The following is a 25,843-nucleotide window of genomic DNA, read 5'->3' on the forward strand; positions in this document are numbered from 1 at the left end:
ATCACATCTTCATCAACACCCATTTAGACTGGAAATTGCTGCCTCATGATGCCATAGTGGCTGAGAGCTCAACAGAGCTCATAAGGAAGTTCAATGTTGTTATGGATAACTGTGGAGTTGTAGGAATCATTATTAAAAAAATAAAATCAAACAAAATAATAACAGCCCGTGGAGAGGTCTGGAGAGCATCTCTGTGTGCGTACACCCTCAACTGACCGTCAAAGTTAGGAAGAAACTTCCTGTGGTGGTTACTCCCAAACAGGGTTTCTTGCACCAGCTTCTGCTCCAGTGGTGGAGCTGAGATGGGACCAGGGACCTCTGGGGCATCTGGAAATGGGGCTGTTGTGTCCAGAGTTTGCACTTGAGTGGTGTGTTTCCATTCATGTACTTCTGTGGAGAAATCCAGAATAGAATGAAAGAGAAGGAGGTGGGAAAGGAAAAGAATAAGTCAGGGAAAGAAAAGATTGGTCCTGTGGTGGCAATGGGAAAGCCAGAGGGGAAGAAGGGGAAGATCTGAAAGAAAGAGGAAACAGATAGAGAAGAAAGGATTTATTTCTACAGATAGTGGAAGGTTTTTAGAGGCCGGTTCTGACAGGTGAGAATCTCTCACTGAAATCCAATGGCATTTACTTGGGGCAATTCTTTCGCAATATATCAAACAAAGCATAAAAATGAATTCTTTCGATTACAGTGAGTTGGTGTTTGATACTGGGGTGGAGGGTGAGCCAGAAAACAAGAAACAGGCAAATATGAGCTGTCAAGAAGTGGTGCAGGAAATAAGATGAAGAAAAATTTTACGTAAGCAAAGTAGAGGTGTACAGACCAGTTAGATGGACTGATCAAACTATGTGTGTAGGATGGTTTGCACATTTTAGTCTAAAAGAGGTGACAAACTACCATTGTGAAGACTTGAAGAGGTTGTACCCACTGGTGTGTTCCCTTTGAGTGCAGAGAGGACAGGCAGGTCGGGAACAGGGATTTTACTGCTATTTCATGGCTAGTCATTGCCAGGAGTATAATTTAAGGCAGAATTTGGTCTTTCTCACGTATTTCACTTATGCTTTTATTTTAATTGATCCCATTGTGTGCGTTTCAACAATTCCATCAGCCTGTGTTTCTCGATTTCTGGGATCAGAGGGAGATGAGCAGTGTTCCTCTGCCAGAGGGTGGAGGAGAAGGGAGTGTTGCCTGAGTGTAAGCTTTGGGATGGAAAGAGGGCTGTGAATTGGCACTGAATACGGATACACCTTGTAACATTTCTACAGCTGCTTTGCCTACCTTGATTTACCCTCCCTATCCCTCCACCAGCCTTCTTTCTCTTCTCAGTTTAGAGAGCCTGTTTCTTTATACTCACAGCCTTTGTGGGAGCCCACCCTACTCTCATCCAGGGTTAGCTCTGCCACCATCACAGCCAGGAGGTTAACGAGCACTTCGACATGTCCCTTGGCTGGAGGTCCGGGCACACGGTGGCTCACACTGGGTCTCCCCATCTCCATGGTGGTGGCAGAATCCCTGGGGCTGGCACAGGCATTTCAGGCAGTGGTACCACAGTGGGGCATGGGGCAGGGTGCTGTGGGTCGGGGTGCAGGACAGGGGTGCTGTGCCACCCCTCCAGTGAGCAACCAGGCGTGCGTCCGGCTCCTTGCACGGCGGCGGATGGGACAGGCTGGTCAGAGGTACAGCTGCCTGGCTTCAGATTAGTGTTTATTTTCCAGGCTGAAAGGAAGCTTGTGATCCCAAAGCCCTTCTGTGTTTAGCCAGACCTCTCATTCACTTGCAGAGGAAACCCATGTCAGCCGCTCCCCTTTGTCTCCCCTGAGCTATTGCTTTGAATCTGAAAGGATTGGGTGCAGATTTCAAGGGATGTTCAGACAAAGGCTGTTTGAACAGCACTTGTGTAAATAATCCATGAAAAACTCTTTGAATAACCTCAATGAAATTTTCTCTGAATTTGCTATTCTTTTTCTCCAGCAGCAGAAAGAAGTGGAAGTCAGGAAAGGCAGGAGAGTCGGAGGAAGGGAGGGAGAGAGGGAAGAAAGGGGTGGGAGAAGGGCCGACACTTTTTTCTCTCTGCCAACTTCTCTGAATGCCAAGAAGTAGCTTGGCTTAGAAAAAAAATCTCTTTGTTATTTTCACAGCTTTAGGAATAATCTCATACGGGACCTCTGTGTCCTCAAACTTCTCCGTACATTAAATGTAAGGGGACACCCTTGTATTTAACACAGCAAAAGTAATGTCAAGCCAGTTAATTATTAGCCGTATGGTTTAATGTTCACTTGCTGTACATATGTACGAAACAATTCCCCTTTAGCATGTTGTTTAGTTTGCATTAAAATGAAGATAATTGTTTTGATGCCAAATGGTCCCGTCTGTCCCCCCCTCTCCTCCATTCCTCTTAATACAATTTATACAAATTACATCCTTAAACAAGAGGAACAAAAAATCCTTTGATTTGGTTTCTTTTGAAGATATCCAAATTGAATCCTGTGCTGTGGATGGGGACCCCTCTGCCCAGGCTGGGCAAAGCGGCTTTTGCCCTGGCACCTGCGGTGCCTTCTCCTGAGCATCCCAGGATGGGGCTGGAGATGGGGAGGCTGCATCCACATGGGGAAGAAGCTTTGGGGCTCTCAGCTTTTTCTGGAGCCGGTGCAGTGGATGTCCAGGAGATGGAGCAGTGTTTCTGTGGCCTCTGCCGCCTGTGCCCCTAACGAGCCAGTCTGTCTGAACTCGAAATGAATTTTGTTCCCTTTTCATCACTCTCTGATGTCCAGCTGCTCCTGTCAACACCTTCTTATAGCATGTAATTCATCGCTCAGACTGACAGCTGGGGCTGTGGGCCTGGGACCAGCTCCTCCTGCCATTGGCTGCACCCAGAGAGGGTCCCTGGCCGGAGCAAGGGTTTCCTTCACCCCCTTCCAGCACCTGAGGCTCACCAACTCTCCAAAGGATTCCCCAGACAAAACCCCAAGCAGCCTGGCTCACCCTGTCCCCCTCCCGCTCTCACTGGGTAACCTCTGGTGAGGGCTTTCGGGGGGAGCGTCTCCCTCCCAGCTCCCTGCCCAGCGGGTGCTGAGGGGCTGGGGAAAGCTAATGAGAAGGGAAAGAAGCAGGACTGCGAGGAGGCGAGGATGGCTGAGGTCTGCCAGCAGCTTTTGTAGGATGCGGTGCCTTCTGGGCTGTGACCACCCCGTCCTTTTACTCCTGCATTCGGATTTATTTTGACTGTAGATCAAAGTAGGCACAACCTTGTCCTCAGATTTATGGGCTTGCACCCAAACAGCAAACGGTGGTTGTCACCCCACACCATCCCGGAGGTACATCTAACAGGCAGATGCTTTGCTAAGGCTACCGAGAACAAAAACATGCAACTTCCTTTGGTACCAACCCCCCTGCACAACATCCTCTTCCCTTCAGTCTACCAGGCAGTTTCTAACAATTATCCTTTAACTCAGCACTTCTGCCTTCAATTCTCCCCCAGTACCTTCCTGTCTTCCCATAATTTATTCTATATTTCACCCATTTCTTGTCCTCATTTATAATTCTTCTTTATTTTATTAATTTACATAATTTCCTTTTAGGATTTGTCATGAAATAAATTCTGTCTCTCTGTCTTCTTGTTTCTGCTCTCAAGTGTCAGTGTGTGCTCTCCTGCAGTGGTTCCCAATGCCTTCCAAGCCTGTATCCTGGAGCTACCCCAGCCTTGGAGGATCTGAGGAGCCATTTACGTGACCTCAGTTTCAGAAGGGCCATTCCAAATGAATTAACACCCTGAGCAACATCTGGGAAGAAGATGCTGAATGTAAATCCAGGATAAACCTCCAGCCAGGTTTTTTGCTATGGTGAAATGCTGGCAAGTACAGAATCAACACCATATGATTGCCCAGATCTGTGTTAAAAATGCTGATGACTAAGTGAATGAGGAAGCTGAGGAGAAAAACCACTGACTTAAAGGAAGGCACACGGAGAAACTGAGGCACAGAGCTCTTATCCAGATCTTCCAAGGTGTTTAGATGCTTGGATCATTTTAAAACCAACGGGAAGGAGGTGTCTGACATTTTTGACAGTCTGAGCCTAAATCATCTGTTCAAGGTCACGCAAGACACTTGTAGAAAGGTGATACAGAAAACTGAATGCAATTTTTCTGTGATTCATCCAAGAATCTGAATCTTTTAGCTGCAATATGGCCTGGCATGAAGGTGAGCAGATGACTTGGAGGAGCTGTTCTATTTCTTGGTGCACATCTTCAAGGAAAACAGAAACTATTCATAGGGAGTCGCAGTCCAAACACTGTTGTTTGCTGGTACATCTCCTGGAGGAGAAGTTAGACATACCACATCCACTGAGCATGAACTTCCAGTTACCGCCATGGAGTGGAAATCCAAAATTTCCTCAACGACTTTTCTGTAGAGATTTAGGAAAGCTGTAGGAATCTTGATTTAGAAATGGTCCTTGCTGCCCAGACACAGGGAGCTGCCAGAATATGAGCTCATGAGAAGGCTCCCTTATGCGTGGAAGGTCCTTTGCAAAAGGAGAACATCCAGGAAGAACCAGCTCTAGGAAAGGGAGTAGAGCCTTAATGTGGAAATGAGATCTTGAGCAGAAGGAAGTTGCATTCACTTGACACAAAAAAGCCCCATTCCCAATCCTGATAATGTGCCCTTATCCTTGAAAGCTTCTTGTTTTCCTCTGCAGACATGAAGATGTCTCACTGGAGAAAAGTGAGGGCCATTCCTGGAGGTGGTTTTGCAGGGAACCAGGGAGTAGATGGTTCATGTCATTTTTAAATGGGAGATTCCTGATAAGAGATTATAGAAACAAGTGAAAACATCCTCTGTGCTGAAAATTTGTAGTGGTTTCTCCAACTGCAAACATCTTAGCTGCTTTGAAAAGTTGGAAATGATGACACTATGTGGTTTATGAACCTTTTTGAAGGCTCTTTTTGAGTGAACCTCAGACAAAAGATGGCTTTGTGCATGAGAACCACATGGTTGCATTTGCTGTTCCCTCTAATTTTTAAAATTTGCTGCAATTCAAACCTCAAGATTGTAAAAGTCCTCCTGGTTCCTTGCTGGAAGAGAACGGCCAGCTTCATCCTCCTAATACATTTTGGTTGAGTTTGGTTTTTTTCCTTAGTATGGAGAAATCCCTGTGTGGTTTGGGTTTGCGAGAAGGATTTTCCCTTCATGTGCTGCCACAACAACTGAGATCAGCTGAGGCACTCGAGTGGATGGATCCGAGATGTAATTGTCTGAGGGCTGATGGCCAGTTTTTTTCAGAAGAGGGTCTGACTGGCTGCATTTCAGTTCTACCTCTGCCTTGACAGAGCCTGTCTCCTTTAATCATTAGAGTTCAGTGCACAGCTTTTGCCTGGCACAGGTTCGAATTTCATTTGTTTTTGAGAAAGATCACTTCTTTTGTTAGTTTAGATCTTTTGGTTCCAGTTGCGTAAACTGAGACAAGCTGATCCCATTCGCTCCGAGGAGCTGACGGCACGAGAAGGCTGGTCTGAGTTTCAGTTTGGGGATTTGGTTTTAAATCTTTAAAACACCATCCTTGTGTCTATAGAAACCTTCTGGTTTCTATAATGAGACACGTTTTATGAACTGAAAACAAAATGAATGTGTGTTTTTCCCAAACTCACCGCAGTCAACACAAATTCAGTGCCATAAACTGAATTTCCTGAGTAAACTGAGTTTTGAATTTATTCAAATGAAAGTGAATGTTGTGTTATTACAGCCTTGCAAAACTCCAGTTAATTTATGGTGGTGTAAAATCCATCTTTTTAATGACTGTGACACTGCCAAAATCTTTGCAGATGCACAAACAGCTTCGCAGGAGAATTTCAATCTAACATCAACAGGAGATTTGGAAGATGAATTGTGCAAGGATCTCCTTCCTCCAAAGATGCTGCTTTGTTTTGCTTTTTAGCATTTGGTTTGGCTCTAATATTGTCTGGTTTATGATGTTTTAATTATTGTTGTTTATTTATTATAATCATATTTTAATTGTTTGTGTAGAGCCTTGAGTGCCTTGGCGGGGGGCACATTATAAATTAAATTATTATTAAAAAGTTATTATTACACGAACCTACTCCAAACTGAGCCAGAGCAGGGAACGTACTCAACTGCCTGGAATTAATTCCCCCCCTTTTCTTTTCCTTTGTCTCCTCTCTACTCAGGAACATAGTTCAAAGGGTTGGAGAGAGAAAATGATGTCTCAATGTCTCCTCCTGGGGCTGAGCAAGGCAAGGAAAGCTCTGCTCTGGGCTCCATCAGGAACCGGGCGCTGACTCCCTTGGGTGCTGAGATGAAGTTAGGGAAAGAGTATCCTCTGTGGGCAAGACAGGGGTTGGAGATATTTTTTAAAGCCTTTCTGCATCACCCCCTCCTTTCTCCTGGAGGGCAGATTGCTGGAAGAGGGTGGTTGATATTTGCTGCAATACAACAGGATTTGCTAGTTCTTAAGTTAAAAGGGAAACTGTCACACGTGCTTGGAGGGAAGGAAGGGGCTGTCATCTCTGGTGGCCGGGTGAGGATGGGAGCAGCAATGCTCTTGGCCCTGTCTGAATCCCTCTTCGTGCCCTCTGACCTTTCTGGTTTTGTTGCAGATGTCACTGTGTCTGTTAGCAGGGTCCCTGCATGCCCAAAGAAATCCCAGATGAGGAGCCTACAGCTCTCAAAATCACAGGTGAGGTTTCAGCCCTGTATTCCTATTGCTGGTGCACAGGGAGAGGCTACAACCCCTCCTGCTTCTGTCCTTTGGGTTTCCATGTGTCACAAGGCAGTGACCAGTGGCCTCCTCAGGGCTTGTAATGGGAAAGCCGAAGCAAAATGCCCTCATCTCTGGCTCATCGCAAGTTCAAATAGAACCACTCTGGGACAAAGCTGGTGGAGAGACACATTTTCTCAATTTTCTTTTCATTTATCTCCTCACAGATTTTCTCAGCCCCCTGTGTTCCAGCATGGTCTGGCTATTGGTGTTGCAGCATGAGCACAGATAACCTTCCTCTGGGACAACCACTTCAGGTGGGACTGAGATCCAGCTTGAAGGTCACCAAGCACTCAAACCAACTGGTCCCACCAAAGTTCCCCCAGCACGGAAAAGCAGGATTTTCCACTCCCTCAGACTTCTTTACCATTTGCTCAGAGGCTCAGGTATGGATTATGTGGGTTCTCTGTAGATAATCATCTTGCTGCTCCTCCTCACAAGCGAGCTGCAGGATGCTCAAGGAACTCAGGTGTTGTGGTGATGGAAACCACACGAGTAGCATTGATGGATTAGTGATAATGTGAAGGTCCCTGTTACATAAGCTGTCAGTTTGCTAACGAATATTAAGAGACAGATGTCGTATGAGCATCTCTACACTTTGGAGCTGGTGGCAAACTTCACACCTTCAGCTCTCCTAATAAGACAGTATTTCATCCTGCTCAAAATGCTTATTATAGCTAGCATGATAGGTACTGTAAAATCTCATTATTTATCTGTATGCTTTATTTTGGATAGATAATAGAAAATTTATCTAGAAGGGCAGCAATTTTTTCCTACCATTTAGGAATAAAATTGTGGGTTTTAACTTATTCCAGTTTGTGAACTCCTGAATGAAGTCTTCCAGCAGAGGCACAGATCTCTGTGTGTATTTTATCTGGAGCATAAAAGATTTTTCTTTATTTTGTGTCCTGCTACAGACCTCTGTTGACAACCCATGAGAGTCTTGAGGCCATGAGGACGGGAGAGGGAAGCGGGTCTGATATCTCTGTAGGACTCCTAATGCCTTAATAAACCTACGGGGTTTCACTTATCACTCTCTGATGGCAACATCAGGCAGGGTCAGCAAAAATAGCTATTCCTGCAGACGTTTGGTGTCAGTCCTAAGAAGAGTCCTCTTTTCAGTCCTCTTTATTCCTCTTGTTTAACCAGAGCCACACGCCAGACCTTCTCCCTCCCTGGACGTGCATTCATTGGTGGGTCCTGCTTCAGAAACTGCTATTCATCCTCTGCTTTTCCCACTCTCATCCACCGTATCCCCAGTGATCTCCCGCTGGGGCTCAGCTGCTGCCCTTCTCCATGCACGCTCCCTCTTCTTCGGGCTGTTTCTGTCTGGTCTTGATGGGAAGGGAGCTGCAATTCCCTGCACCACCCCACAAAGCCCTGGTAATCCTGCACCCAGGGGCCATTTAGCCCTGTCTGCTTGGTTTGTGGCTCTGCTACTGAAGGGTTCTAATTTGGTGTCATGTAGAGAGATGACCAGGAGGCAGGGCAGGGCTCCCGAGAATTGCGATCTGCTCCTGATTTTACACTCGTACAAAGGATGAGCTCAGTGAGACTCTTCCACCCTGAACCTCACTGCAGAGGTGAAAAAAAGACTGGGAAAGTGTATTAGATAAAACCAAGCGCCCACGAGCTGTGCTGCCACTCTACATCTGCTTTCCTGCTCCCAACATCCAGGCTTAAGGTTTTAATTTCATTGTATTCATTGCTGATCATTTCCAAACTGATGCTGGTTTGGCATAAATACTTTCTGGATCTCTAATAGGAAAAGCAACCCTGTACTTGGAAAAATCAGCTTTGGACCCTCTGCACCACATATAATCCTATGTGAAATGTATTTTTTATCTCCTGTTGTTGCTAAAGTCTTGCTGTGTTTAAGGAGGACATTTGAGCACGTTTGGTTCTTCGGCACAGTACTTACTTATTCCTTTTCCTGCCTGCTGCACCCAGCCTTGCTGTCGCTTGCGTTGGTGCAGAGCAAAGGGGAATCATGCCTCTCCCTCCCATTTTATATCTGTTTATGACACCAGTTATCACTGCCTCAGGACTGGGAGATTTGGAGGCTGCACAGCTCACTGGAGAGCTGCGCACGGGCTCTGTGGCGAGGAGCGCTGCTGGTGTCACCTGGCTGCTGGGTGTCCCTTCTGCCTGAGCTTCTGATAATCAAGTAACATGCTCCAAATCTTCCTCCTCCAGAATGTCCTTCCCAAGTAAATTCATAAGTTGTGCTACCAAAAGGGGGTACCAAAAGGCCTATTTCCCATACTTCTTTCTCCAAGGACCTTACACAGGAAACCTCAGTCTGGTCAAAATACATCCATCCTTTACCTTATCCATCTGTCCTACCCTATCTTGCTGCGGTAACAAAAAGGAAAAAAGCACTATTTTTCCAGGGGTTTTGTCTTGGTCAGGAGAACATAAGGAGGCATGCACACCCCCCCTCCCTCAGGTGCTGTTATAGTGGATGTAGCCATGGGATATGTGTAATATAATACATAGCCCTGTGATAAATCACACTTATCTCAGCTCTGTTCTTCTCACTAATCCCACTTCCAGTGGGACTTCTAACGCTGCAGCCCCCTGTGTGCATTGGAGAGAGGTCTTTTTGAAAGCAAAACCAAACCTATGACTTGCCACCTGCCTGGGGGTTGGGTTCTCCCCACCCCTAAAAGGGGCACTTGCTGCCCGAGTTGGTCCCTCTGCCCTCAGCCCAGCGCCCCCAGCCCTGATGCGTGGATGAACCCACCTCCCATATGCCTTCAGGACTCAGACCTGGAGATTTACGCCTCCAGCCCTTTCCACAGAGTTCTCCTGGATTTATAAGAGGGCAGGATTTGATCTGCAGAGTTTAACAATGGTTGTTAACCTTGACTGTGATCAAATTAGGCTGGAGCACAAGCCGGCTGCTTTATCAGGAGCTAAGTTGCAACCTATCTAGAAAATAATGTGCATTCTCTTCCCTTGAATTAACGTATTCCTTTTCCAATGAGCCGGGATACATTCTTACTGTGTCTTTGCTGGGGAAAGATCAGCAGAATAACAGGAGATTCTGACCCAGATGGGCTCCATCCTTTTCCATTATCTATCTGGAGTCAGAGGAGCTTTTAACTGAGAATATTTTTAGGCCCCCTCCATGCCACCACTCTTCAAATATGTTTGAAAGTGTTTTCCACAATGCTGGATGTGTTTGTAGCATGTTTTTAACTTCCATGTGACTAAACGCTCGGCTCTCGCGTGTCTGTTGCACAGCTTTTCATTAGCCTGGCTGCAAATCAAATCTATATGTGCATTTGTGTACTGGAGCTGGGCTACAATCCTGCCAGCCAGCCAGCTTATTCCCAGTGGAGACAGGTCCTTAGTGTATCTCTTTCCAGACAAGAAAGCCCCTGTGTCTGAGATGCTAAAAACAACAAATGTGTCTTCATGTCTTGAGTAACGTGGGCCATGGGTGGGCACAGCCTGGCTTTTAAAGGGTTAAGGAGGCTGTGTCCTTGGTGACATGCAATTTATGATCTTGTGAATCCTTTTTTAATTATTTTGCTGTGACAGAGGTGGAAATATCCAACTTCAAACGACTGGCTTTATTGATATGCTGCTATTTGTGCCTCTGTGGAGGAACAATCCCATAAAAGCAATAAATTAGAAAAACCCCTTTTCTCATCAGAGAGAGAGATACTTTCTGGCTGGGAGCGAGAGACCCGGTGCAAAGGCGTTTCAGCTCCACGAAGGGGCTCCCTGTGATCTGCAGTGAAAAGCCTTTTCTTAGAAACAAGGCACATTTATGGTGCACCCACCTACTCGTCTGCGTGCTCTCCTCCGAGCCGGGCCAGGCTCGTTGCACGGGGCTGGAGTTTGGGAATGGAGAAGGAATTTTGTCTGCACTCATGGACATTAGCTTAGCAGCTGTAAAACATTTACGGCTTTGTGTCTGTGCGTATTGGTTAGTTATTTACCATATTTGCACTGAGCGGATGATCAGAAAGCACTTTTTAGGACAGAAAAAGGGATTCTAAAATACAATTAACTAATGCTGTTGGAGATGAGCTGGTTGAGGCCAAAACGGCAGTGTTTATTTGCAGACACGAATGACCGGTTTTCACCACAGGGAACGTAACAAAATCCATCTCATGAATCCAGATGAGAGCAAATATGACATTGTATATTTTTTTTAAGTGTAAATAGTTACCCGTAACAAAGATGTACAGGCGTGGCCACCAGAGTATCCAGGCGCAGCCATACAAACACCAGCAGTTATGAAATGATTTGTGCTTCCAGCTGCATTTGGCAGATGCCAGAGCTGAGCTGGGCTCTGCCAGCGTGCATGGAGTGAGCATTGCATAGGATCTGGCTCATTTATGGCATGTCAGCAAGCCCGTTCCCCTCTCTTTAGACCAGCACAGTCAGACGTGGAGCAAAAGATAGACAGAGCCTGACCCTGAGGCCTCAGGAACATTCAGTGACCCCATCTCAAGAACCCCTGCTAGCACCAAAGCCACTCAGCCTTGCGGGGTGATTGCAATGGGTTTCAGACCTGTGGCTGTTCCCGTTAATGATCTTCCCACATCAACAAGGGCTGAGCTTCTCGGCTTCTTCTTTTTGACATCTGTGTTACCTGGTCTAAGATGTTCTGAGGTGCTCAAGGGACTGGGATCCAAAGCACCTATATATTGTGGGGATGGGTGGTGAGGTCCAGTTCTGGTCCACACAGGGGGCTTTTGTGCTGGTATGGGAGAACAGATGGTGCAGTAAGAGCAAAAAAGCGATGATGGCTGAAGTCAGTGTCCAACACAAAGCTATCAGTGGGCTCACACTATTCTCGTGGTGAATAGTCATGTAGATTATCTACAATCTTTAAAAGACACTGGTCCTAAGGAAGGTGATAGGTATGGAAAGTGAAGTCTTCTTGGTTGGAGCACAGACTCTGGCTCCTCTCCACTGGCACCGCACAGGCCAGCCCCTGGAAACCACTCCCTCAAGGTGGAAGAGTTTTTGTCTCTGTGTTGGTACACACCTCAATTTCTCCCTCATGGATCAAGTGACACTGTCAGTCGAGGCAAACAGCAAAGCTGCTGCAGGTCAGGCTACTAAGGAATTGCGAAGTTTGTGAAAAATTGATTCCATGATCATCCTGGCTGAAGCCTCTGCCTGTGACCACAGCTCGCTCCTAAGTCCCAACCCTAGGACAGGGAGCCTTCACCAGGGCCAAGCACACATGTCTACCAAAAGTCAAGCATCAACCCCGAATCTCATCTTTACCAAAGGGGGGACAGCAGCGTACCCTGAGCTGTAACCTGTCACTTGTTTTTATTCAGAGGATCTGTGAAATACCTGCAGTTCTTGTGCCAGTGGAAGTTTTTCTCATACCCAAGACCTCAACTCATTTTATTATTGAAATTACTTTTGCTGGCAGCCAACGTAGCCCAGGTGTGAAATGATGACCTCAAAGCAAAATTGCTCCAAATGCCATTATTTTCCCCTGGAAGCATCCAAAAAGCAAAAGGTAGAGCCTGACCCTCCTTTGCACCCTGGCGTAAATCACAGATGCCTTCACTGAAGTCCCAGGCACTTCACACACTCTAGAGGTGGTATGAGAGAAAGATGAATTAGTCTCTGAGTATTTACCTGCCGTTGATCTAATCCTGAGATGCTGCAGAAAATGAGATAGTGCTTTTGACTTACGCAGGTGCTGGATCCGGCCTACAGCGATTAACATTCAACACCTGTGCTTCAATCAAGTTATTTTTCTGTAGTAATATCATTTATGTTGAAACTTCTTCTCCTTCAATCACTGATCTTCAGGCTTATCTGCCTTAGCCTGGCGTAAATCCAGGGTAACCCTGTTCTTATTGGAGTTGTTCCTGATCAGCACTAGTTAAATGAAATCCGAATGAGACCCACAGATGACATCATTTCAGGGCCTTGTAAAAATCAGAGCTGTAACACAAGTTCGCTGCTATCGATCGCCTCATCTACGCCGACTAGAACAGACAAAGCAATGTGGCTGAGACACTATTGTGTTTTAATTCCTTGACATGGTAACATCTATTGTGCAGAGAGGTCCTCGGTGTTCTCTGTTTATAGGCGTTGTTTTCATGGGGGTGCAAACCACATACCTCCATGCAGGCCTATCCTCAATGTTTCTCTTCCAAATCCATGAAAGTTCCAGCTTTGGCATGTGTTGCACTGGATGAGATTGATTTGAGCCAGTCTGAAGGATGGAGAACATTCCCCATGCAGGGAGAGATCAGGCAGGAAAACAATCCCGGCCTTCGGAAACCATATCTGCTGACAGATGGAGTTGGTCATCCCTGTGGACAGCCCATCTTCTAGATGGGGGGATTCCCCCATGACACCTAGAAAACCCCATTTGTGAGCTGCACACTACCCCAGGTTCAAAACACACCAGGAGTGGTGCCACTAGGCTGGTCTGGACACCCAACAGCAGGGTGCCTGCCAGCTCAAAGCCCACCAAAACTTGATTTTCAGAGCCTGTTTCCATCAGAACCTTGCCATGCCCATGGGAAAGGTGAAACACCACAGTGATAGACAACATGCAACTAAATTCAGGAGCAAATTGGACCCTGGACCAGTGTTTCGCTGCTGTTTGGTCACATCTTGAAGGTCACCAATGAGGCCAGGCAAGGAGAAAGCAGTGTCTGCCACCTTGCCAGGCCTCCTGGGCATGTTCACACCTCCGACCTTGGGACCCCTCAGGAAATCATCCCACTAGAGGGCACTGGGAGTCGATTTTCCATTCCCTCCTCTTAGTTTCTGCTCTTTATTTGAGTTTCTCCTTGCTTAGTGTTCTCCCCACCTCTCCCTCCTCTTTGCTGGCCAGCTTAGACTGTTTAAATTGGAAATTATTTGTATTACTGTCTGTAAATAATAGATGAGGGAGTGAAGTGGAGTTGGTGTCCCTTCCATAAACTCCTCCTCACTTTAATTAGTGCGAAACAGCCTGGTGAGAATGCGAGCTGCCTTGATGCTGGTAATTAAAATTGAAACCACCGAAAAGCTGCTCTATTTTTTATCAGAGCTGCTGTTCGGAGCCGGGAGCCTGCGGACGGCTCTGCAGTAAAGAGTGATAATGAAGGTGTGAATTCCCAGGGGAAGGAGGGGCAGCTGTAGCGATGACTGAACTTACACCAGATGAAAATGCAGGAGCAATTAGAGGTGGCTGTGTACAAGCTGGGCATTGGAGATTAGTTGGCACCTTGGGAACGTGGCAGGGAGGGACAGGGAAGGGGGAGGGATTTTTTCCCCTTTCTTAAAAATTTTAATAACATCAACAACAACAACAACAAAAAAGAAAGGTATGGGAAATGGTCAGTAACTTTAGAGACAAATGTGGGCAGCATCCCTGCCTGGCTCTGCTGGCCTGCCCAAGAGAGAGATGGAAGGGATGGTGGAAGATGGGGCTGTGGTGCACATGGAGCTGGTGACACAGAGCTTCTCGTACAGGGAGGGGGGACAGCAGCATTGGCCATGCAGGGGTTTTTTGCCAGCTCCGTGGCTGCCCTTGCATGGGTTTGTTGCAACCCCGAGGTGTGCTTCTCCTGAATGTAGGCTCCATGGATTTTGTGTGTCTTTTTTCCTGCCCCCAGGACTGATCCAAAGCTAACTGGTGTCTATCAAAGAATCACAGAATCACTTGGTTGGAAAAGACCTTTGAGATCATCAAGTCCAACCATACCTGTCCACTACTAAACCAGATCTCTGAGCGCTTCATCTATGTATCTTTTAAATATCTCCAAGGACAGTGACTCAACCACCTCCCTGGGCACCCTGTTCCAGTGCCTGACAACCCTTTCACTGAAGAAATTTTTTCTGATGTCTAAGTAGAACCTCCCCTGGCACAACCTGAGACCATTTTTTCTTGTCCTATCGCCTGTAACTTGGGAGAAGAGAACAGCATTCCTTTCTCCCCTCAGCCTCCTTTTCTCTAGGTTAAACAATGCCAGTTCCCTCAGCCACTCCTCATAAGATTTGTTCTCTAGATCCTTCACCAGCTTTGTTGCCCTTCTCTGGAGGTGCTCTGGCACCTTGATGTCTTTCTTGTAATGAGAGGCCCAAAACTGTATACAATATTCGAGGTGTGGCCTCACCAAAGATGTATACAGCTTTGGAACATACCCCATCCCTGAAAAATAACTGTTATCTTAGGTATCTAAGAGCGATGGCAGTGACGGGGTCTCCTGATGGAAGCATCTGAGGGAAGATCAAGGGCAAAGGAAGGAGAGCTGAGATACCCATAGGAGGTGCTTTGGTGATTTTGTTTGGTTTCAGTTAATTTGATACTCTCAGGAATTCACTAATCCTGATATAATGGACTGTCCAAAACGCCAACTAGTGCCTTAGCATATTAGTGAGACCTCAGTAAATCATATTTATTTCCTATGTGTTTTTGCCTATGTTTTTTAAGGTTTCTCTATGACTTCATTTGTAGAGTATAAACATCCCTCAGAGAGATTTTGCTAAGCTCTCCAGAGATTAGAAACTGGCACTTTATAAATGGTGGAGATGGGCAAGTTTAGATTCGTGTGGGACTTGGAGACTCTGAAGAACTGTATTTTCACTTGTTTTGGATTTGTTGTAATGATGCCGTTTTGTTTTATTATAAACTAGGCGGGCCTTACAGTTGGATTAGGTGTTTATTCATTATTGTGTACTTTGTTCAATGTTATTTTCTCAGTTAATAGGTTGTATTTTTTCACCTGTTATGCGTGATACAAAAATGTGATTGAGTAGATTTCAAAACTAAGAGGGCGTTTTCTTAAGTCTGTGGGACATGTTTGTTTATCAACTTGTTTCACACGCTGGTCATTGGCTGTTGCTATTTAAACCAAAATGAGGGAAAACCAGATTTGTGTCTGAGCCGTCTTTTGTAGAAATATTTAGGACTTTGAACGTCTCTTGATGCTTTTCTAAAGCACTTCTTCAATACAAGTGAGCTCTCAATATGTTAGAAGGAAAAAAAATAACTCTTTAGAAATGCTTATTTCCTTTACTGGAAGTTAGGAAATTCCCAGGGAAAAGAAACCTTATTAGGATGGAACTAAGTTAGAAGATAAATTGAAATCCTTTGATTGAAAGTAACATTATTAAAAAGTTTTAATTATTGAGAAGAAAATGTAGGAAAGGCACTCAGAGCTAACATAAAAATGATTGGAAACTGGTAATTAAAACAAAATGCTTGAAAATTAAACATCACAAAATATGAAAATGCAAACTTGGCTGTGATTCATTACCACCGCTTAAAACCTGGAATTGCTATTCAATTGTAGATGGTTGGTTTGAATTCTGTGGGTCTATGTGGATGCTGAAAGTTGGGCAAATGGTGCAGCACTTCACTGACCGAGGCCACCAGACCGAGGTTTCAGATCTCATCCTTATCCTCCCCTTTCCCATCCCTCACCATCCTCCATTTAGATTTCTACTCTAAAGAATAACTTCTTGCTCTCTGGGTGTGTCTGGATGCTATATTCCTTAGTTGTTTATAAAGCTCATCAATTCCACCCTTTCAGCTATTTAAGGCTTCATTTTGCAATGGCGATACAATCGCTCCAAGGGAAGAGCTCTGTCTCTCTGTACACCACCAATTTCTCCTCAACAGAGGTTGCTTTCCTCAAGTGGAAGCCTTTAGATTTCTACAGAAATATCTCCAGAATATCCCTAGGATCTTCCAGGACCAGGTCTGAGTTTCATCGGGAACGCTTCATCAAGCAGTTGGCATCAGACAGTTGGTTCCTGTGGTCAGTGAGATGGTTTGAGAGGCTGCATTGCCAAAATATAATAAGGAGCCCTGCAATGGGTAGCAAGTACAAACACGCTTCTGTTGACATTTTTTGTACCAAGAAAGCCACCGCTACTCTGATAGTCTTAGCCAGCCAAGACCCATCCAGCCATCTTTTCCTATTAACATATTGGGTTTTTTTAAATCAATCCATTTTCTGCATTATCAGAGCAGTGAATGTCACCTTGTTGCCATTCTCAGATGGAAAGACTGCCTCGTCCCTGCCTCGAGGACATCTAGGAGAAACGTCCCCAGCCCTGCACAGGACAGCTGTGACTCCCTGTAGCCCTCTGCCCACGGTGCTCCTTCCCAGGAGAGACTGAGAGAGAGCAATCTTAGACTTGGAAGAAGGTAATTTGAATTGGATGTGAAGTTGTTACTAATTTAATGTTTATCCAATAACAAGGACTTTGCAAAACCCCTTACCTTTTCATGAGCCTCAGGTAACACTGTCAATTCATAATTGCTATGATCCCTTTATCCTGTGGTTTAATAAATAATTTACCTAAATTATTAAAATGAAAATTTCAACATTATTAAAAATTAACCAGGTTAAATGAGCAAACAGTAAATAGTGCTGGGCTTGTCCTGCGTGACAGGAGTCCGCAGCTTTTATTGTCTTTTTCCCAGGCACAGAGGGTACGTTTCTCCCTCCCCCGCTTCCTTCTCTGTCTCCACTTTCACTGCTCTACTCTTGTCTTTCACAAACTCCTCTCCTTGATATTAGTTTTCTTAACAGCCTGTTCTTTCGTCTCCGTCCTCTTCTCCACTGTTGGTTTACTTTACCTCCTTCCCTGCCGTAGCACTAGTCATCTGTCTCCTATCTGCACATTTTATTCTGCACACATATGTAGCGCAAGATGCCTGGCGAGCCTTTTTGTGCTTCCTCTCTTTGATGCATGGCTGGCAATCCCATCTGATGCCAGGAAGACGTAGATCCAGGAGAACCCATGATCTCCAAAGAGCAGAGAGTTTGTCAGGTCTTCAGGATACGGGCTGCTTCCACTCATGAAAAATTTGTTAAAATCTGACTGCTCTTAAATGATCACAGCTCTGTCATTTTTAATTGAAACGTTCAGTTTGCCCAAAATGAAGTGCTCCATCTTTCAAGCTGTATCTCTTGCCAGACTTTTTTTTTTTCCTTCTCTGTGATTCCTGCTGAACTGCTCCTTCTGCTGTTTTCTGGCAGAATTCCTCATTGACTTAAAAGGGTTCCCCCCTCCAGGCTTCATCCCATCCATTTTCCCCTTCAGCACATGGGAGTCCTGGAAATGGCCTTTTCTCCTTCCTGCCGTTTTTCACCCATAACACTTGCACCAGCGCAGACCTCCAGACACGCAGCTGATCTTCTTCTGCAGACCTGGGAGAATTAGGCACTCCGTTGAGTTTCAGCGAGAGCTTAGTGCCTGTGGAAACACCAGCAAACCTGTCCCACCCTTCTCTGGGGTGCCAGAACGCTATTACGCATCACCTGCAGATATCTGGGCACTGACAGGCAGATGGGAACTTCTTAATGTTTCTAATAACGTTCTTCTTTCTGCTGCTGAGAGACCACAGAGGGCGTAAGGCAACATTTGCCACCAGGATTTAGTTTCACGGGCAGAGAGGTCCCTTCATATCCCATGCAGAGGAATCTTTGTGCAGTACCCAGCGCTGTTACAACTCTGCTTAGGATGGAAAGTAAATTAAAAACCCCACTCGTATGCAAAAGCAGAGGTGTGTGAGCCAGAAGGACAGCTCAGCTGGAATGTGTCCAGGAGACCATACCTCAAGTCCCTGCTCTTATAATACACCCCTCAAGGCTTCACCTTGAGGGTCTGATCAAAGTGAAGGCAAATGGATGCACTAAAGCAGTGGTGAGACCGAGAGATTATAAAACACGGAGGCTGTGTCTGTGGGGAACGTGGCAGTTATTGACTGCTTTGTCACATGGCATGGCCCTTTCCTTCCACAATCAAGGCTGGTCTCTGAATTACTTTGGATTTTAACCACAATTAAAGAGCTAATCAAGGTCAACAGCTCCTTTCAAATACAGTTTAGTACAAAATCCTAATGCAGGAATTACACAAATTGATATTGTCAATATAATGGATTCAAGCCAATTGTGCTAAACAAGGTTGTATCAAGTCTGCACTGTGTACTAGGTGAGGGCTAATTCTGTCTAGCAGCAGTGGAGGTGAACAGAAAAACAGATACATCAAGCCTTCACAGTCTGGATTTATTACTGAGGTGGTTTTTAACCCTCTCAAAGAATTCATTCGTCTAAGAAAACAGTGCGGTTGTGAGGATTTTGTTCTATTCAGAACGCTGAAGATACAAAATGGAATGCATACAGTGTATTGGTCTAATACATAGGAGATGGAAGACAGATCCTGTCAAGAGAAATTATGAGCCTGGAGAGTAAACATAAGCAGGAGCTTTGTGGAAAAAAAAGTATGGTGGCAAAAGGCTCTGCTCAGGTATCCAAATGTGCATGACTTGAGACATCCTAAATCATCTAAGATGCCAGGCATGGCTGGAAGATGTGACAAGAGACCTGTAGAAAACCCATTCTCTTTCAGCAGGGCAGATACTCTAGAACATCTCAAATGGACCATAGGAGATCTGATTCCCTTATACCAGGTGACCTCTCAGCCTCTTATTTGCTTTTCCTTTGAGGTACTTCAAGGTTTCCCAACACCAATCGCTTTGGCATCCCAGGTGGTCCCCCTCCACTAGGTCTGAGCCTTGCTGCTCTCTGTTAGGCACGTGGATTGTGAGCCATATTTGCAGTCACCCAGCGATTTAGCAATGCTTTTATTTTCCTGGTTGTTTCCTAGGCAGATTCTAATATTTCTGCTGTGAAGGTATTTCTGGGAGGGTAGACTGGTATGTTTTTTAATTGAAGATAATGGCATCCCCAAAGTGGCAAGGCTCAAGAAGAGAGGAGCGCTTTCTCCAGGGAATGTGGGACACTTAGGGCTGCAGGGCGGTGCTGCTCAGGAGCGGAGAGCTGCAGATGGTGGAGCTGCTGGAGATGGGAAGCCCCCTGGGTCTCCTCATGCAGTTGTCAGAGGAGCCTCTGTATGTGGCCAATACTCATGGTGTCCTTTCATCTTGGTAGAACAAAGGCAGCCTGATACCATAAGCAAAGGGGACAAACCACACTGCATTTTGGAAAGTGGCATCTGGTGAAGAATCAGACTAGTTCAGGAGTTGAAAGTGGTGCCTTTATCCCTACAGATAATGTGGCATTACATCCGAAAGCTTCTTCCTGGCTTTGTAGACAAGAGCTACCACTTTCCCTTCATCTCAGCATCTACTTTTTGATCCCACTTCTCTGGTGAAACATGTGGAGTGACCCCAGCCCTTGCTCCAAACTGCTTTGGAAGGGTGGGAGACAGTCAGCCTTTCCAGGGTCCGTGTGAAAGAAGCTAAATGGGACCATGAAGGTGGTAATGGGGTGGAAGCAGAGCAAGGAAAGCCTCACTGATGGATTATTAGGCACTGTCAAAGTTTCAGCAGAGTGGAAAACTTGGAGGCTGGAGTGAGTAGTAACCCATGAAAAATCACCTCTTCCTTTTCCTGTTCATGGCAGGGCAGCGTGTCCAGATCAAAGCCACCCGTCACCACTCGGCCTCAGTTGCGCGATTTACGAGGCACTGGGGCACCAGCCCATTAACAGCCCTGGTAATTCATTGCAAGGGCAACAGGAGGTGTAAATCTCCTCCCCTCCAAACTTAGTTATTTACCTAATTGTCCCCCCAGTTCCTGGACCTGGACATCAGAGGGGCTGATGTTATCAACAAGGAGGGCCACAAGAGGTGCAACGGAGAATGAGAGGAGACTGAGGAGAGAGTCTGGGGTGGCAGTGTGGGTGGGAGAGGCATGACCCAAGAGGCAGACCCTCTTTCCTTTGCACTCATTAAGTAGCAGAAAATCTCATTGGTTTTAATTGCATTTTGACCTTCCGGAGCTCCTGTCGGCTGTTTCCCTTGGGATCAGAGTTGGAGAAGGACCATACTTCATGCACATGGGCAGCTGGGAGGCCTCCACAGTTTTTCAGGTTTTGTGAGACATTGCGTTCTACACACATGGCAATTTCTGCCGCTAGCACCCAGTTCAGAGGCTCAGCAACACAATAGTCATTGATGGCAGCAGGTAACACTAGCTAAGAGGATATATGAGGTTCCAACATGCCCTGGGACCTCAAGATCTAGCAAGCCTCTAGGTAGATAACATTCATCTACCACTTCATCACTTTACTGATGGCACTTAGGCATACTGGCTTCACTTACGGTCTTTTGTGAAGTGTCCACATTCAAAGGAAGCTTTGCAGAAAGAATATTCTTTGTCGTTCTTCAAAGATAACAGAGATACATTTTACTCATTGTTTTCTTATTTCTGGGTACTTTTTTCATTCCCTCTCTTTCTCTCTGTTTCTGCTGTCGAGGCCGTCTTTTAAATTTTCCATCACCATTTCTCACTTTCTGACTTTCAAAAACTCCCCATCAGTTTGCTCTTCCCTGATTTAATTCGTACTTCTCATGTTCCCTGTGTAAATGCTCAAATGCTCTGTAACATTCACTAATATTTGATATCAGAATACTTCTCTCAGTTATCTAAGTAGGTTTAGAACACCTATACATTTACAAGAAAACTTTGAATGTGAGTTTTGCACTCCCACAATCTGTACAATAGAGCTAAATCCTCATCAGAGGTGCTTGCCCGTAAGAGCAGTGGAGATAAGTAGGTTCTAAAGCAGAAATGGGAGGTTTACCAGTAGCATTCAGTAAGTGAGATAACATGGCCAGATCAGTGGAGTGTTTTCCGGCAAAAATCTTTCCATTTTCCCTAAAAATCAGCCTTTTAAAATGATCTGCGCTGCAGTTTCTTTTGTTTCATTTTTTTTAAATTACCATTCATCATTTCCTTTCGAGGCAAAACTCCAAACAGATTTCGATGAGCAATTTCCCTCAGAAACCCATTTTCTTTTTCATGCTCTGAAGTACACAAGAACTACACTTGATTTCCTGACCACTGCTTACCATGCAGTTGACCCCATGTTTGTGGGAGCAGGCAGAGGTACCTGCAGGACAGGAGAGCCTGGGTTTGTCTCCGCAGGTGACAGGGCAGTGACCAGCTGCGTGGTGACAAGGACTGTTTCCTGTTCCTCCTCACGGAGCAAACTCTGGCCCTTAAGGCATGACCAAGAATGAAAATTGGGCAATGATCTGCGGTTAAAACATAACCAGAAAGCTGGGTGAATGGAGAGAAAGTGCAAATGAGAAGAGACTGGTCTAGCTGAGAGAAAAGGGCATTGTTAGGGTAAAAATTGGGAAGAAAACTCTGTGAGATTTGGGTCCGTAAATGCTCGTGACTCTCAAAAAGGTGATTTAGGCACTTAAGTGCTTTTTCAGGTGCGAGAAATTGATTTCTGGTTATGAGAAAGGAATACAGAAATGTAGCAATTCCATGAACTGTTTAGTAGGGGAAAGGGAAGTTCAGGATGCTGTCAGTAATGAAGTACCGGAAAGCAGATCTCAGCCTCACACCCAGCTTTGTCAGTGTCCATAAACCTGGGAGGACAAAAGAAGACAAGGAGAGGTTTTGGGGGTTCATCTATGTTATTTTGCCAGAAATGAGCCTCACGAATATTCTTGCATGTTACCATGTGAGTTATAACCAATTGAAGAGTCATGGTTAGGGTTCATTTCCATCTCTGAAGGCAGATGGCTCCTCTTTGCCAGTCAGAAGGGAAGAGCAGGCATGAGAGAAAGTCCTGCAGCGGACAGTGAGAAATTAAACAAGGCCATGAGATGCCAAACCTTTGATATTGCACAGAAGAGAAGTCCAGCATGTGAAAGGGCAGAACCTTCACCAGATCTTGCAACACATGTGAAAGCCATCAGGGTCACTGTTCCCATGGTGCTCTGTTGTCTGAGCCATAACACAACACCCTGCCGGGAAGGAAAGGCATCCTATGGGCAGGGGGAAGAGCTATCTGTGCTTTTAAGAGGTTGACTGGAAATTAAGAGAATACTTTACGGTGGCTAAGCTCTGGATTTATAGTTTCCTCCTCTTGCTTTTAATGTTCTCCTGCCAAATTACCTAGTTTGTCCATAACTTCAAGCTGCCCTGTGGTCTGACGTGTCCCAGCACCACCTGGGACAAATGAAAGAATAAAAAACAATCTGTCAAAGAAGAGAAGGGCTGCACTGCAAAATGCAGATTCTTTTCTGGGCCTGAACTGTAATTGTCCCAAATATTGCGTCAGGATTTAACAGATTTGCCCTCTTGTGAGATGGCAATTGTGGCATTTAGATACAGATCAAAACTTTCTCATTCCAAACCCGTGACTTGGGCACTGTATTTTCAAGAAGCTTTTGGCTGTGAAGTTCAGCAAACATCTACTGCCTATTAACTAACCTCTCCACTTAGAGGTCAGAGCCTTACCACTTAGAGATCTGAGCTATTCTTCTCTTGTCCCAGTCTCTGTGCCATTGTCTGGCCTTCAAAGCAGCCCCTCAAAATTAAGGCTATGTACTCCCAGTGGAGAAAAGTCTTCTGGCAGCAGAGGAGAAGAGAAAATAAAGCCTTCTCCACAGGTGGCAATGTTAAGATGGCCTTTGTTTCAGAGAGTTACTCAGGGGTTATAACTGCTTGTCTGTGAGCCCTTGGGTCTGCCTATGTCTTTATCTTCATTAAGGTCTTTTCTTATCTCCCAGGCTGTGTTCTCCTCTGTCCCTCTGCAACTAACCCATCTCTCCTTCCACCTCTCTCTCTCTCTGGCATGGAGCACAGGAGCTGAGGCTGCCATGTGTGGGCTTCCAGTGGAGCAGTTCCCTGCCACATGTGTGCTCACCAGGAGCAGAAATGCAAACCCGGTGCTGGGAATGAGCTGCCTTTCCCCTGCACTGCACACCCGCCCCCAGCCTGCCCCCTCCCACCCCTGCAGTGTTCCAGCAGCTCACCTCAGTGGCTCTAAAACAATTAAGAGGTTTGAAGTTTCACACGCCCCAGCAGATACAGACAAGGTAACTCATCTGTTATTGCAGCCCTAGCTCACAAGAGTTTGTAATGATACTGGGAATCCTGAACTTGGCAACCTTTCCTCGACCTTTGCCTGAGTGTAGGGTCATCCCCAATATCCGGGATGGATGCTGGTTGAGCTCGCCTACCAGCCTCTCAGCTGCAGGGCAGGGAACCCAAGCATCCCAACACAGGGCATCACCTGCCAACTCAAGCATTAAACATTAATCCTGGTAGGACTTTCACTCCTCCATCTCTGAGTTGGAAGCAGATTAGGAATTTGATCTTCCAAGATTACTACATGAAAGTTGCCCTTGAATAGGCTCCATGTAGCTCGTCTGTCTCTTGTCCATCTCTTCGGGGTTTTGCCTTTCAGTAGGTGTTGCTGCTCTTTGGGCTTTTTTTTTTTTTTTAGAAGTTTTCTTCTTTCATCTCCTGGGGGATTGCAGGAAGGCCTGGAGGGTGCTTAAGCACCTGGATCCCAGGCTGCAGATTTGGGATAACTCTAGTGGTTGTGAGACCTCTCTCAAAAGCATGATGCATACACCGTGGGCTCCACGGCCAGAGGAGAGCTCAAGAGTCTTGCTGGGACTGTGAGGAGGCTGTAGTTGCAGGAGAAGACACAACCACTGCATGCAGTCGTACCTATTTCACCCTCTGGGAAGAGTGAAAGAGTAACCACCAGCACGGTGTAAAAGGGCTCGCCTGAGATGGGCACAGGATCAGATCTAGCAAAGACAGGCGCTGGTGTCAAGGTGGCATGGGGAGAAAGATTTTCTCTCAGCTCTTTAGCTATGGGGACCCGGGCTCTGAGTATCTGCTCTCCCATTTAGCTCTACAAGGACCTACCCACGTTCTCTGTCTTCCTTTCTGCTCTGGGTACAGCTGTGCAGGTTGGATCACACATCCCATGGGGACTCTGCCCTTGCTGACCTGCTGCAGCAGCTCCAACATCTCAGATCACATCTTAAATCTTCTAGTAACTGCAGAATTACTTTGTAGTAATATATAAATAAATAGATAATAAATAGATATACCAGGTTTCTTTTCTTTTGTTTAAAAAGTTTGAAGACTTTGCCTTCTTGGCTAAAACAAAAGGAGGCTTAAATCCTTCTTCCCCGCACAAATGCCTCCTTCAATGTGTTGTCTCCAGGAGCCAAAACATTTTAGAAAGTAAATAAAAGACACCTGGAGTGCAGAAGGAGCAACCATCCCAGGGAAAGAGTGCTCTAGCCAGAGCCTTTCTCCCATCCAAATTCCTGTTCTTGCAAGCTCGCTACAATCCCAGACTGTTACCATGGCCTTCACCCCACAGAGGTGGTGCGGACCAGCGGAAAGAGAAGTCCTTCCCTACTTGCTCCCCTTTTCAAGCCAAACACTACCATGTTGTATCAAAGCATGTAGTCATAAATCCTCCAATCTGCCCCCAGAACCTTGGTTTGGTACTGCCACGCTGGAGGGAACAAGCCTCTACTCAAAAATCTCCTGTGAATTTGGATCGGGTCCCCTGTGTGGGGTCTCCCCAGCTCCTTACGTTGCTATACATTGCCCTATGGGTGAAGAAACCCATCAGTTCCATTCCCACTTGTCTGGTGAGGAGATGATAGTGCTAAGCGTGATGCTGTTTAATTTGCGTTGCCATCCTCCACCGACAGCACCTCTCGCAGGGATTACAGAGTAGCCAGAGTGCCGCGGTTGGTTTGAGCAGACAGATTTAATTAAGTTGCGATTTAATTACCTATCAGCATCCCTATTTAATAAAGCTCAGGAGGATTTTAATTTTAAGAAAATAATAATAATATATGATATGACCTGTCACAGAGTGGCAGTAACGGCACCCGGTCCGGGCAGGACCGTGTTGTGGGCAGCATCCCTGCCCTGCAGGGACGAGGCAGCAGGAGGTGGCTGCGCTTAGGCAGAGCCTGCAAGAGCCAGTGCAAATTGTAGAGGAGGGCATGACCCATCTTGGCAGCTAACGCAAAGCCACGTGCTCGGGACTGGCCTCCAAGCGCTCCTGATCTCTCTTCTGCTTGGTCATTTCTCCTCTTACGTCCAGAAATTGAAAGGGACTAGCAAGTCTGTGCCCGCAGCCAACAGCCCCACGTTTCCCTGAATATGGTTTGTTGGTTTTGCCATCTGCTGAAGATTTCTGCCCGTGATGGAAGCTTGGCTCTCATGGTGGTTGGTGTCTCTCTGGTGTCCTTGCCTGACTGCAAAACCAGGGTTTGGATTCTGGTTGGGTTTGTTTGTGCGGTTTTGAGTACCCCACGA

General features: G+C 45.9%; 1 long non-coding RNA gene across 1 annotated transcript in view; it reads left to right on the forward strand.

Annotated features, from left to right (window-relative positions):
* The window catches only part of LOC128853705 (uncharacterized), a 35,267-nt gene extending 18,291 nt beyond the window's left edge, over positions 1–16,976 (forward strand). The window contains exons 10-12 of the long non-coding RNA XR_008452411.1: positions 6,608–6,687; positions 6,936–7,154; positions 16,763–16,976. This is a non-coding gene — a long non-coding RNA (uncharacterized LOC128853705). The remainder of the gene's footprint in view (positions 1–6,607; positions 6,688–6,935; positions 7,155–16,762) is intronic.
* The last annotated feature ends 8,867 nt before the right edge of the window (positions 16,977–25,843 follow it).

Source organism: Cuculus canorus, chromosome 15 (assembly GCF_017976375.1).
Source record: "Cuculus canorus isolate bCucCan1 chromosome 15, bCucCan1.pri, whole genome shotgun sequence".
In the NCBI taxonomy this organism is placed as follows: domain Eukaryota; kingdom Metazoa; phylum Chordata; class Aves; order Cuculiformes; family Cuculidae; genus Cuculus; species Cuculus canorus.